The following is a 13,469-nucleotide window of genomic DNA, read 5'->3' on the forward strand; positions in this document are numbered from 1 at the left end:
ATATAAATTCTCAGTTCTTATGGCTGTGGCCGCCCTATGCACTCTTCCCAGTAGTGGACACAAACGTTAATGTACTTATTATTACTTAAGGAAACAAAAATAAAGAAAGTAGAATTTTTCGCTTTCCCCTTCTAAGGTTCTCCCCAGAACTGCCAGATGAACGCCCACGCCACCTTCTCCCACCAAAGGTGGATCCGGCTAACAGGAGACTGGATCGTGACCACAGCGCGTCTGTGCCCAGCTCTGGGGAAAGCTTCATCTTAGCAAGTGGCCCTCGGCTCGTCCTGCAGATCGGCCAAGTACGCGGAGGCCGCGCCGTTTCACCATTAATGTTCCTGAAGGACAATAGCTCATCAAGCCCCACCGAAAGCCCCGGACCCGTCGCGGAGCCTGGGCTGGCGGGGGATGAGGCTGAGCGACTCCTCCTAGAGGTGGTTATGTGGAGAAGGAGCAATCCCTTCTCCCTCCTCCTCCTCCCCCCGCTACTATCCGCGGCCCAGAGAACTGCCGCTTGCCGCCATTGACACGCACAGATAGAACCCAAAGAAAGGCAAAGAGTCCTGCCCGGCACCGGCGCCGCGCGGGCCGAACCTGCGCCCGGGGAGGGGCGCGCAGAGGGCACCGGGCGCCCTGAACAGGCGGCGCAGCACCAGGTGAGCCCGCCATGGCGATGGCATTATTGTTTAGGGTGCTCCGGGATCTGGAAACAAAACGCGCCGCCGGGGCAGTGCAGGGGCCGGAGAGAACCACCTCTGCCTCTCCCCCGAGCCCCTGCGGGCGCACCCCCGATAGCCAACCCACCCCCTGCAAAAACAAATTCTTAAATCCAGCCGCCTAACTTGCTTCCTTGGGCGATAAAGAGGGGGCTACTAAAGAAGTGGTCAAATTCCTGCGGCCAGCGAGGGGCCGGGGGCGTCGAGGGTAATGAGAGAAGGAGGAGGGATGCGGGGTTCAGCAGCGGGCCCCAGGCGAGGCTGGACCCGGAGGAAGCGGAGGGCTCCTGGGAATGCGGAGTTTCGGGCGCAGAAGCGGGAGGAGGGTGGCGCCTGGCCGCCGAGGGGCACGGGGCGATGGGTGGGGGACTGCGCAGGGCCCGAGGGAGCCCGGGGAGGGCCGCTCGGGGTCCTCTGAGGGTGCCCGGGCAGGGCGCCGGCGGCGCCAGCCTGACAATGGAGGGGGCGCGGAGCAGCCGGGCGGAGGGAAGGGACCCGAGTCCGGGGGCGGGCCGCGCCGGGGAAGGTCAGGCCGGGGACGCCGGGCGGCGGGGCGAGGGCTGGGGGTTGCTGTGCGGACACCCGGGCGCCGCGGGCGGGCGTGCGCCCCGGGGCCGGCGCGGAAGAGGGCGCGGGGCCGGGCACTCCCCTTCGGTTCCCTTTCCGGGGCGCCCGGTGCCTACGCGCGCTGCGCTTTCACCGGGAAATGGCGGCCCCGCCGTGGCTCGCCTGGGCAGTCTGGCTCCCGCTTTGCGCGGGAAAAAATAATAATAATAAATAAAGTAAACTGGCTGCGGCGCAGGAAAGGGCTCTGCCGGGCGCAGGACGCCGTGCGTATCACTCGCGGGGCGCGGCGGTTGGGGACCAGCCCTGCCTCCCCCGGCTCCCAGCCTGCCGCCCCGGCTCACCTCAGCCCCAAGCCGGCCAGCCCCCGCATCGCCCGTGGGTGTCCTCCCCCGCCTTTCCTCGGGGGGGCGCCCTCAGTTCTTGCCCTCTTTGTTCCTTACAACAATGGCCAAAGGGGCATTGGTTCCCCAAGGGCCAAACGAGCGTCCTCCAGGAGTTTACCGTCGCGTGCAGTGGACCACCGTGGGCCTGACTGAGGCCTGGTCCTTGCCAGGGTTTTTTGGCAACGGCCCTGGATAAGTGAAGGGATGAAAGGGGCGAGAAGAAATGGGCTGAGAAACCAAAGTGCGGGGCCCTGAGTGTTTGAGGGGATGCGATGGGAACCGCGGCTCCGTTGCCCTAATTTTAAGGGCAGTTCCCCTATCACAGCAGCGCTGGGACTGAGGTGTCCGTCCAGCCTCTGTCCACCTCAGAGGAATTCAAAACAAGGGCCCAGTTCTAAGCCCCACAGACCCCAGGATCCCCTAGGGACGATCAGTGCACCACGGCAAATGGTTTCCTCACTTTGCTCATTTGTGTTTGTTTTGAAATCCAATTGTCCCCTCACTGGGCTGCACAGTTGCTACTGAAACGGTTCAATAGGTGAGAGAAAAAGAAAACATTAAGAGGGAGAACATGTCTTCGTGTGTGTTGTTTTGAACCACAAACTAAGTTACACATAATTCTCAATCCGTTTTAAAATACTTCTTATTTTCAGACTAAATGTTCAGAGCTCCAAGATTTGGAAGCATGCTGGTGATTTTTAGAATTGTTTTAGCCTAACATTATATATAAATAAACGGAGGCACTGCCCGGTGGAAAAGTTTATCTCCCATCGCATAATTCACATCTTCATAACCCCTCTTTCCTGTAGCCAAATTTCCTTTTAAAACATGCCCAGTTCTCCTCTTCTCTGATTTTTCCTACCCTACCACAGTTACACCTCACCTGGATCCATTAATTGTCAGACTTTACACATTATTAGTGGTTTCCTCTATATCAAAACTCCATAAAAGAATTTACCTCCTTGAATCCAGAATGTCCTGAGGATTCTGACCCTACTCCCTCACGGTTCCATCTTCTGTCTGGTTCCCAGGATTTTTAAGGCGCCTCTGGTCTGCCGTTTCTCAGTGGGTGGGACACCCTGCTAGCTATTGTCTGAGACAACCACATCTGTTTTCACTGCCTCCTGCCAGCAGAACAGGAGGTGAGTCCCGTCTTAGGCAACTTTAAATGAAAGGTATCTGTAACTTGTTACCAGGGAGGGATGTGCAAAAATTCAGCCAACTTTCCTAAGAATGTTTTTCAACCTTAAGAAATAACCTCCAAGTTAGATGCAGTCTTGGTAAATGGAAAGTATATTGCACAGAGATTAACAAAGAACTTGTGGTTAGAGATCATTCAACAAACACTTATTGAGCACCAGTTCTTTTGCTGTTTGTTTTGTTGTTTTGAGATAGGGGTTCTCGCTGCATTGCTCAGACTGGTCTCGAAATCCTGGGTTCAAGGGGTCCTCCTGTCTCAGCCTCCTGAGTATACACCAATTCTTAAACACCTCTAGATAGGGAAAGAAACGAAATAAAATATAAGGAAGTCATTGGGCCCTTCTCTCATAAAGCTTACAACCCCCAGCCCAGGAGATAAAATATACATGCAGGTAAAACGAGGTAAAAAGTGATTTTGGCAAGCTAATGGGAAAACAGGTACTTTCATATACTGCTAACGTGTGTAAATTGATATAACCAATTGGGAGAGCAGTTTGGCACTATAAAATTAATAATGTGCACATTCTGTGACCCACCATTCCATTTCTCAGTATGTCACCCAAAGAAGCAGGCAGCCACGAACTCAGCATGTATAAGGATGTTCATTGCAATTTTGGTCGTTTTGAAGTAGAAAACAGCCTAACAGCCATCAACAGGGAATGGCTAAATAAACTCTGGTGCATCTGTCTTCTGGAATATTATGCAGCAGTTCAAAAAAATGAAGCAGATCTGTATATACTGAGACAGGAAAGATCACCAAGATATACTATTAATGAAAAAAGCAAATTGCAGAACAGTACATACTATATGGTACTATTGATATAAAAACAAAATAAAATTATAAATTTCTATAAGTAAAAATGCATACAAAATGGACAGAAAAAGTGTAGAAGATGCCCACTAAGAGAGACAAGAACTAGAGAAATTGTCAAGAAGGGCTTTAGCCGTATCATTATTAATACCCATCCATAACTTTGTTATAATATTTGAAGTTCTGTAATTTGTTTTTTTGTTTGTTTTGTTTTGTTGAGATGAAGTCTCGCTCTGTTGCCCAGGCTGGAGTGCATTGGCACAATCTCAGCTCACTGCAACCTCCGTCTCCCAGGCTCAAGCAGTCCTCCTGCCTCAGCCTCCCTAGTAGCTGGTACTACAAGCTTGTGCCACCACGTCTGGCTTATTTTTTGTATTTTAGTAGAGATGGATTTTCACCATGTTGCCAGGGTGGTCTCAAACTGCTGAGCTCAGGCAATCCGCCCACCTCAGCTTCCCAAAGTGCTGGGATTACAGGCGTGTGCCACTGTGCCCGGCCAAGTTGTGTAATTTGAATTAATGTATGCCTTGCTTGGATAACTAAATACAAGTAATAATTTTAAAGTGATTGATAATATGTAATGATAATACGTAATTGATAATACGTAACGATATACACAAAAAAACTACAACAATTTGTAAAGGGAAAAGAGGGTTTTGGACTTGAAGGGAGGGTGTTGGGCTAGGCTTTGTAGAGAACGTGGCAGGATTTGGATGCAGCAGGGTAAGGGAGCAAGGCAGGTGGAAGGAAGCTGGATGCAGATGCTGTGTTCCAGCTAGTCCTCGTTCTTCAACATGATTATGAGATTCCCTTGCAAGGCTGAGAGTCCTGGCCAAGGTTCAGGTTGAAGGGTGAACTAAAAGAACCCTCACAATTTTTTTCATTGCAATTTAAGTCTGTGACTGTCTTAAATTCTATATATAGAAGTAAGAGAAAAACGAACCAGTAGAGAAGTATATGAGTTCCAATATGGTATTGAAAGATCATGTTTTTAAAAGGAATGTAGTGAAATCTTGAAGATAGAATTTTTTCCCCCAATATACACTGGGATATATATTGGGAATTAGGTTGGAGGGAAAGATAAATGTTTGGGAGGATAATTCATTTCCCCCCAAAAATCACAAAAGAGACCTTTTGAAACAAAGTTTTTAAGGCTGGTTTCATTTATTCATATACTGGTTAAAGGAATATTTATTGAATATCAACTGTGACCTAACACTATGCTAGGTGGCATCTGGGGATAAAACATGCAACAGCGTGTCGGAACAATAGCCCAGTTGCAGCAGTTGGGGTAAGGGAGCTGGTTCTAGTCTGGTCTCACAGGCCATGGACAAGTCATTCAATGAGCACGTTCCTTTCCAAGCCATTCCTTTCATTGTAACTACGTTTGGGGGGTGGGGGGTGGGAGAATGCTAAATGATTGATCACTCAAGTCCCTTTCAGTCTTAGGTTATGATTTTGTGAAATCCTGTGATTTCCAACATTGCAATGACTATGAATTACCAGGCAGATGGAATTTGGAGACTACAGGATTAGACCGAGGGGATCTGACAGTGCCCAGCCTTGGAAAAGCAAAACTATTTGCTGTCATGAGGGTTCTCAGCAGATGATGTGGCTCTCAGGGTTTTCCTAGAGTTAAACTTTCATTATTACCCCTTTACACACACACAACCTCAAACACCATAATAATTGTAGCAGTTGGTTTTGAAATAGAGGGACAAAGAGGCAGAAATATGCCCAAGAAAATGTCAGACTGCATTTCATGAAAATAGTTCTCTATAATGATTTCTTTTGTGGAAATAAATCACAGTAGTTAATGTTTATTAAATGTCTGCTACCTGCCAGGTACTCTTCAAGCACCTTACATGTATTAACTCATTTAATTCTGACAGCAGCCCTGTAAGTAGGTACTGTTACTACACCCATCTCAGGAAAAAGAAATGGGGGGGTGGTGAGGAAGAACATGCCCAAAGTCACCACACAAGGGACTCCAAGCCAGGCAGCCTGACCCCAAAGCCCTACATCCTTATGCCCACGTGGTAAGAGCAAGGAGCTGCTAGCTTTCCAATGATTCTCAGCTTAACATTTGTGTAGGCAAATTTTTATTTTCAAAACTTATTTGTCTCACTACTTTATCCGACTATGACAAATGAAAGAAAGAATATGAGACTGAGCCACAGAACTCTGTACTTTAAACTGTCTTGTCACAAAGTATTAAATAAGATAAATTTGGTGGTTTCTCTGAAGCCCTTACTGTTCATTTATCCATCTCACCATCCATCATACTTTGCCCGATTTATTTGACTGGCATTGCCAATTTGGACTTGGAATGGAGTAAGTAATTCAAGTCAAAAATCTTATGCTTTGATAGAAATGTGTGTGGTAATATGCATAGACCACCAGTGTACAGACATTTACTCCAACTAACTCTGAGATGTCAGAAGGGTTAGATACACTGACCACGTTTTTTCACTCAAAGTTACAACACATGATCTGGCCAAAGATTTAGGGGTTGTTTCTGGATATGAAAGGCAGTCCTGATGATAAGAGTTTAGATGCCTAGGCCGGGCGCGGTGGCTCAAGCCTGTAATCCCAGCACTTTGGGAGGCCGAGACGGGCGGATCACGAGGTCAGGAGATCGAGACCATCCTGGCTAACACGGTGAAACACCGTCTCTACTAAAATACAAAAAACTAGCCGGGCGAGATGGCGGGTGCCTGTAGTCCCAGCTACTCGGGAGGCTGAGGCAGGAGAATGGCGTGAACCCGGGAGACGGAGCTTGCAGTGAGCTGAGATCCGGCCACTGCACTCCAGCCTGGGCGACAGAGCGAGACTCCGTCTCAAAAAAAAAAAAAAGAGTTTAGATGCCTAAATTTGGGATATTTCTATGACAACAGGATAAAAGCAGAACAAGATAAAATCAAACTTACCCTGGAACCCAGGCCCCGTGCTGTCTGGGCTGGCACTGCCAATGATATATATATACACACAGAATTTTGTAACTTGTATTTTGTGCTCCTGCCTTCGCTGCTCAATAAGACCATTAAAATTAAACAGTGGTGGTGGAGCACAAAGAGGCAAACCCCAATAGCTTATACAATATGCAACATTAAATGTTTAGGTCAGTTGGTAATTCACTGGGTTGCTCATCCGAGTGGTAAACTTCCAAATTGAGCTTTCTTGCAGAATTTCAATGAAGTGATCATTGACTTAAGTCCCCCGCCAACAACCCTATCACCACTAAACTGAATTTTCACCTCAGCTGTTCCATATTAAACACTGTAGATTATTGTTTTGGGGTGAAGAAAAAGCAGTCCTAGATATAAAATCAAGCAGATTTTTTCAGGTCCAGTTTTCTTTTCTATGGTTATCCTGGGTGAAGAAATAGCGACTTCAAAGTGAATGTGACTTACTTATCCTGGCTGCTCCATCGCTGTGAATGTAAGTGACAGGTGCGGCTCAGAGCGAGTCTATTTTGAGCAGCTTACAGGTTGGAGAGGACCTCAGAGGTGAGCTGGTGCAAGGGCTCTCACGTGGGGCTCCACAGAGCCCAATGCTCCTTGGAGGCCCAAGGCAGGAAAGGTGGGGACCAAGTGTTGAAGTTCCCAGGCACTTGCCCACTCCACCCAGGACAGCTCCCCTTGCATCTTTTTTATATAGTAGAGCCTAATTTCTAGTTTTTTTTTTTTGTTTGTTTGTTTGTTTTGAGACAGAGTCTCACTGTTGTCACCCAGACTGGAGTGCAGTGGCGTGGTCTTGGCTCACTTCAACCTCTGCCTCCTGGGTTCATGGTTTTCCTGCCTCAGCATCCTAAGTAGCTGGGATTACAGACGTGTGCCACCACACCACCTGGCTAACTTTTGTATATTTAGTAAAGACAGGGTTTCACCATGTTGGCCAGGCTGGTCTCGAACTCCTGACCTCAAGTGATCCTCCCGCCTCGGCCTCCCAAAGTGCTGGGATTACAGGCGTGAGTCACCGTGCCTGGCCTCCTACAAATTTTTGTTAAAGCAAAAGGGGAGCCCTGAAAGGCCTACCGATTTGCCTACAGGCCACAGCTAGTCACAGCCGAACTGGAGGCTCCCTCCCTGTGGTCCACTGCACCTTCCATTCTACCACCTTGATGCCCCCTTGAGCTTTGGCAGGTCTCACCTGCAGAGAGGATGGTGTGGTGTGGCCAGTGGCAGGTTTCACCCGCAGAGAGGACGGTGTGGTGTGGCCAGTGGCAGGTTGCCCCCACAGAGAGGATGGTGTGGTGTGGCCAGTGGCAGGTTTCACCCACAGAGAGGATGGTGTGGTATGGTGTGGCCAGTGGTAGCCCTTAGCTGAAGCAGCTGATACACCATGCTGGGGCCCAGGAGCTACAGGGTACCCATACATGCATAACCAGGGAGCAACACTGCCTGTCAACAGCACAGAACACAGAACTGCAGCAAAAGACCCAAGCCACTTTTCCCCACAGTGCAGCCACTGCCTGAGGACTGACAGCGACACCAGGTGGGGTGGTTCACGACGGTAATCCCAGCAGTTTGGGAGGCTGAGGCGGGCAGATCACTTGAGCTCAGGAGTTGGAGACCAGCCTGGCCAACCTGGTGAAACCCCATCTCTACTAAAAATACAAAAATTAGTGGGGCACAGTGGTGGGTGTCTGTAAACCCAGCTACTTGGGAGGCTGAGGCAGGAGAATCGCTTGAACCAGGGAGGCAGAGGTTGCAGTGAACCGAGATTGAACCGCTGCACTCCAGCCTGGGTGACAGAGCCAGACTCTCTTAAAAAAAATAAAAAAAAGAAAAAGAAAAAAGGACAGACAGCAAGAAAAACTGGGTAGGGAGGTGCAGGCAAAGGAAGGGATGGAGGAAGAGGGGTTCCAGAGCAGTCTGTTGTTCTAGTTTTGAGAGCAGACAACTGGCCCCACTGATGTACTCAGTTGCTCAGCAAACATGGATGTCTCTGGGAGCCCCTGGTGGATTAGGCACACCAAGGCGTACAGCCCACCTGCTGTCTGTTACTGGAACATTCACCCTAGCCCCTAAGAGCACTCCTGCACACCCCCGCTCCCATCAGGGATGCTCATCTTGGCCCAGACAAAGCCAGTGCCCTGCTCAGAGAAGTAAAGAAGGCGCTGCTTATAACAATAAACTGCATTACTAATTTGGATCTGTTAGATTTGCAGAAAACAAGATAGTTTGCCCACTGTTATACATGATAAAGAACTTATTTAAATTATAAGAAAATATTGGTCAAGCTGGTCTCAGTGGCTCATGCCTGTAATCTCAGCACTTTGGGAGACTAAAGTGGGAGTACTATTTGAACTTAGGATGTCAAGGCTGCAGTGAGCTATGATTGGGCCAGTGCACTCCAGCCTGGATGACAGAGACTCCATCAAAAAAAAAGAAAGAAAGAAAGGAAAAAGAAAATATTGGTTTAAAGAAACCAGACTACTTTGTCTTTTTATGAAGGCTGTCAGCATGTTAAATAAAGTTTATTCTTTCTCCCCAAAAGCAATTTGTTCAATAAGAGCACGTGCTAAGGATTTTTCTTTCTTTCCCCTCCTCCCTTCCGAGATCCCAGTATAATTTTAAATATTGTTTATGGGAATCCCACTCTTCCTATTTGTCAAGCCTCAAAAAACAAAAAGACAAGAAGAGACCAGGCTGGACCCAGTGAGGGTGTTTTTGTTTTGTTTTCTGTGAATGAATAGACTCAGGAAGGCAAACTGGTTCATTTTCTGGTTGACTTTCTTTAGGAATGCATTGCTAACTCAGATTCAAAGAAAACTAAAATTATTTTTATTCATTTCTCATCCAAGTACTACAGGTGGCCAAACATATTTTTATTAGAAAATAGCATAAGGCTAATAATAAAGAAACAAACTACGTTATAGATCAACAACTGCTGCTTTTCTCTTTTTTAAAAACAACCATAACTCAGGTTCAACAGAGACAACAAAACATGTTAAAATGTCTTAGTAGCCTGCAGTAGCAACAGAAATCCTAAATCAACCCCTTAAACCCTCCTACCCCTTGTCCCCAGCTCCTCTAGAGTGACCACACATGTTCTGCCTCTGAATGACAAAGAATGTGCCGGCAGTTGAACTTCCCGCTCCATGACGTGACTTGAAATACTTTTTGAAAAGAGAATGATTTGTTATCCAATAGTATAATTTAAATAAATTGGATTAATGCTTGGTTCTAACATTCATGGTTGGTTAATTTGGTTAATTTGATCTGCGTGTCATTTTGATGAAATTGCATTTGATATAGCCCTTTACGTTATAAATTGTTAATGTGCTTTAACATATATGACGATAAAATTATTGACTATTCTCTTTCACTTAAAGGTGGCCTTGAAAGAAAATGGTTTGGAAAGTATTATACTATAATGATTTGCCCTTGGAGTTCATAAATGGAAGTGTAATAGAGCCAGTGATTTAGCTTGTATTACTGAAAATGGTTTTTACAGCTACAAAATAATGCTAACAAACTATTATTATTTTAATACAGTACTTAGGGTAACATACCAAAATACAGTCAAAATCGATTAGATTTTTTTCATACCCTTTAAAATATATTTCAGTGTATACTTAATATATTTATATTGAATCCCCTCCTTTCCTACCTAGTTTTGTTTTATTTCATCTCAATTTATTCTCCCAAAGGATTATTCTGAACTGACAAAGATGCTTCATTGCGTGTCTCCATCACTTTTCATAAATATTTACAATATAAAATATTCTGAAGCACAATACCACAGATTAGGGAAATATCATAGGGGATAAAAATGAATAAATTGAATAAATTTCAGCAATTCTAAAACAGTACACGAGTCTATTAGGGATGACATTGTGAATTTCATGTTCATGAAAACAATGTTTAAAGGTTTTTTTAAATTTCAATTCCATCATTAAAAAGCTCTAAGATCTCTTATTTCTAGATTTAAAATAATGTATGATGAAAGCATTTTGATTTGCATACTTTTGAAGAGAATGATCTCGAAAGAGTGCTTTAAAATAAGCTGACTTGTGATTCTAGATCCTTTGTTGAGGTGATTCATCGGTGCGACCAAACCCCACCTTTGACACCCTGGCCTGTAATTATAGCTCCCAATCCTCACATTACTGACTGCTCTCTCTTTTTCAAAGCCTCCTTGCAGAAGCTTGACTATAGAAAAAAATGGCCATTTAAGTCAGGATGCTGTTGTATGTTCTCACCCGTAGTGGGAGCTAAACTATGAGGGTACAAAGGCATCAGAATGACATAATAGACTTTGGGGACTCAAGGGAAAGGTGGGAAGGAGGTGAAGGATAAAAGACTACAAATTAAGTTCAGTGCACCAAAATCTCACAAATCACCACTAAAGAACCTACTCATGTAACCAAATACCAATAAAAAAAATTAACAAAAGCAAAATAAACAAACAAATAGATACATAAATCAGGACCCTGGAGGTGTCTAATGGCCCACCTTGCTGGTTGGTAGAGGGTTTGTTGCAGCCCTCCACAGTTTACAAAATAAAAATAAAAATGTGGAGAAGTTGAGGTGTAAAATATGGCTCACTGTTTATCAGCTCCTTATATTTGAAAAAGAAAGTATTTGAATAAAAAGAAAATATTGGTCTAAACAAACCAGACTATTTTGTCTTTTGATGAAGGCCATCAGGGTGTTAAATAAAGTTCCCTGTTTCTCACCAAAAGCAACTCATTCAATAAGGGCACGTGCTGAGGGGTTTCCTTTCTTTCCTCTCCTCCCGTCTGGGATCACAGTATAATTTTAAATATTGTTTATGGGAACCTCATATGCTGCAGTTGTGCAAATACAGACACACTGAGTTGGATTCTATTCTATTAAGGAGTCTTTATCGTCTCTTGATGCAAAATTTTATATTCTTCAATTATCTCAAGACTGGTTAGTTTTCAGTGACTCACCTGGTGATGAAGGTGATCTTAATTTTTTAACATGACATTATTACTCAATTATAAAACAGTTGAGCTGCTTCTCTCCTCAGCAGCATACTCATTTCGGGCTGATCCACAAATGAGTTTTGTTTAAACGTTAAAGTAAAATAACATTCTCAGTTTCCAGTTCAAAATGATGGACTGAGCACACGTACTTTCCTTCAAACCCCTCCTCTCCAGAGCCACAGAAATAATGGTAAAGAAGTACAAATAAAATAAACAATAACAAAGGGGTAGGGGCTAGTGTTGTTAGTCAACAGCAGGTGGGAGATTTCAAGAAATTTCCAGAAGACTGAAAGTGCATAAGAACATACGCACATCACAGGGGAAGCCACAACTGAGAGTAAAAGCAAGAGGGAACTGCAGCGAAGGTGGGGAGGGTGAGAAGTGGGGACTGATTGAAGGTCTATTTCCAGGACAGCTCAGTGAATTGTCCTTTCTCGCTCCTTTACTACTAGAAGAGTTTCCAGCAGTTTGGTATTTAGCCCTTAAGCTAATAATCTGAGAGTTCTTCTCTAAAGCAATCAAACAACTACAAGAGGCTGGACATGGTGGCTCATGCCTGTAATCCCAGTATTTTGGGATGCCGAGGCAGGCGGATCACCTGAGGTCAGGAGTTCGAGACCAGACTGTCCCACATGGTGAAACCCTGTCTCTTCTAAAAATACAAAAATTAGCCAGGCGTGGTGGCAGGCTCTTGTAATCCCAGCTATTCAGGAGCCTGAGGCAGGGAGAATTGCTTGAATCCGGGGGATGGAGGTTGCAATGAGCCAAGATTGTGCCACTGCACCACAACCTGGGTGACAGAACAAGACTCCATCTCAAAAAAAAAAAAAAAAAAAAAAATTAAAAAACTACAAGGCACACGTAGAATTTCTAGGATAAATATCACACCACAAAATAAAGCTCCCCGCTCATTCTGGCATTTGGGGGTCCTCAGTTCCTAACTGGACACCCTAAGGCCATGCCTGCTGATGTGGTTTGTCTGTGTCCTCATCCACATCTCAACTTGAATTGTATCTCCCAGAATTCCCACATGTTGTGGGAGGGACCCAGGGGGAAGTAATTGAATCATGGGGGCCGGACTTTCCTGTGCTATTCTCCTGATAGTGAATAAGTCTCACGAGATCTGATGGGTTTATCAGGGGTTTCTGCTTTTGCTTTCTCTTCATTTTTCTCTTGCCGCTGCCATTACATGGTCTTTTGCCTCCTGCCATGATTCTGAGGCCTCCGCAGCCATGTGGAACTGTGAGTCTAATGAAACCTCTTTTTGTCCCCAGTTTTTTGTGTGTATTCATCAGCAGTGTGAAAATGAACTAATACAACTAACTAGTTCCTAACTGGACACCCTAAAGCCATGCCTGCTAATTGGCATGCCTTGCACACACACCCAGAGGTCCCAACAGGAAGCATGCTCACCAAACAATGGTTGAAGAATTGAAGAAAGCTATTCTATCTGCCTGTAATCATCAACCTTGTCCTTCATTCTTTTTTTTTTTTTTTGGAGACAGAGTCTCACTTTCTCGCCCAGGCTGGAGCACTTGAAAAAGGATCTTTGCAGTGGCAGGACCTTGGCTCACTGCAACCTCCACCTCCCAGGTTCAAGTGATTCTCCTGCCTCAGCCTCCCAAGTAGCTGGGATTACAGGCATGCGCCACCACGCCAAGCCAATTTTTGTATTTTTAATAGAGGCAGGGTTTCGCCATGTTGGCCAGCTGGTCTTGAACTCCTGACCTCAAGTTATCTGCCCACCTCGGCCTCCCAAAGTGCTGGGATTACAGGCATAAGCCACCACGCCCGGCCTTGTCCTTCATTCTTAAATGCAAACGCATAACCAAAGA

General features: G+C 45.6%; 1 protein-coding gene across 1 annotated transcript in view; it reads left to right on the forward strand.

The window, feature by feature from the left end:
* The first annotated feature begins 497 nt into the window (after positions 1–497).
* LOC111537903 (core histone macro-H2A.2) overlaps positions 498–13,469 on the forward strand; it is a 59,214-nt gene continuing 46,242 nt past the window's right edge. The window contains exon 1 of the mRNA XM_023205043.3: positions 498–653. The gene's annotated coding sequence lies outside the window, so the exon portion shown is untranslated. The remainder of the gene's footprint in view (positions 654–13,469) is intronic.

The sequence above is a fragment of the Piliocolobus tephrosceles genome, chromosome 9 (assembly GCF_002776525.5).
Source record: "Piliocolobus tephrosceles isolate RC106 chromosome 9, ASM277652v3, whole genome shotgun sequence".
NCBI lineage: Eukaryota > Metazoa > Chordata > Mammalia > Primates > Cercopithecidae > Piliocolobus > Piliocolobus tephrosceles.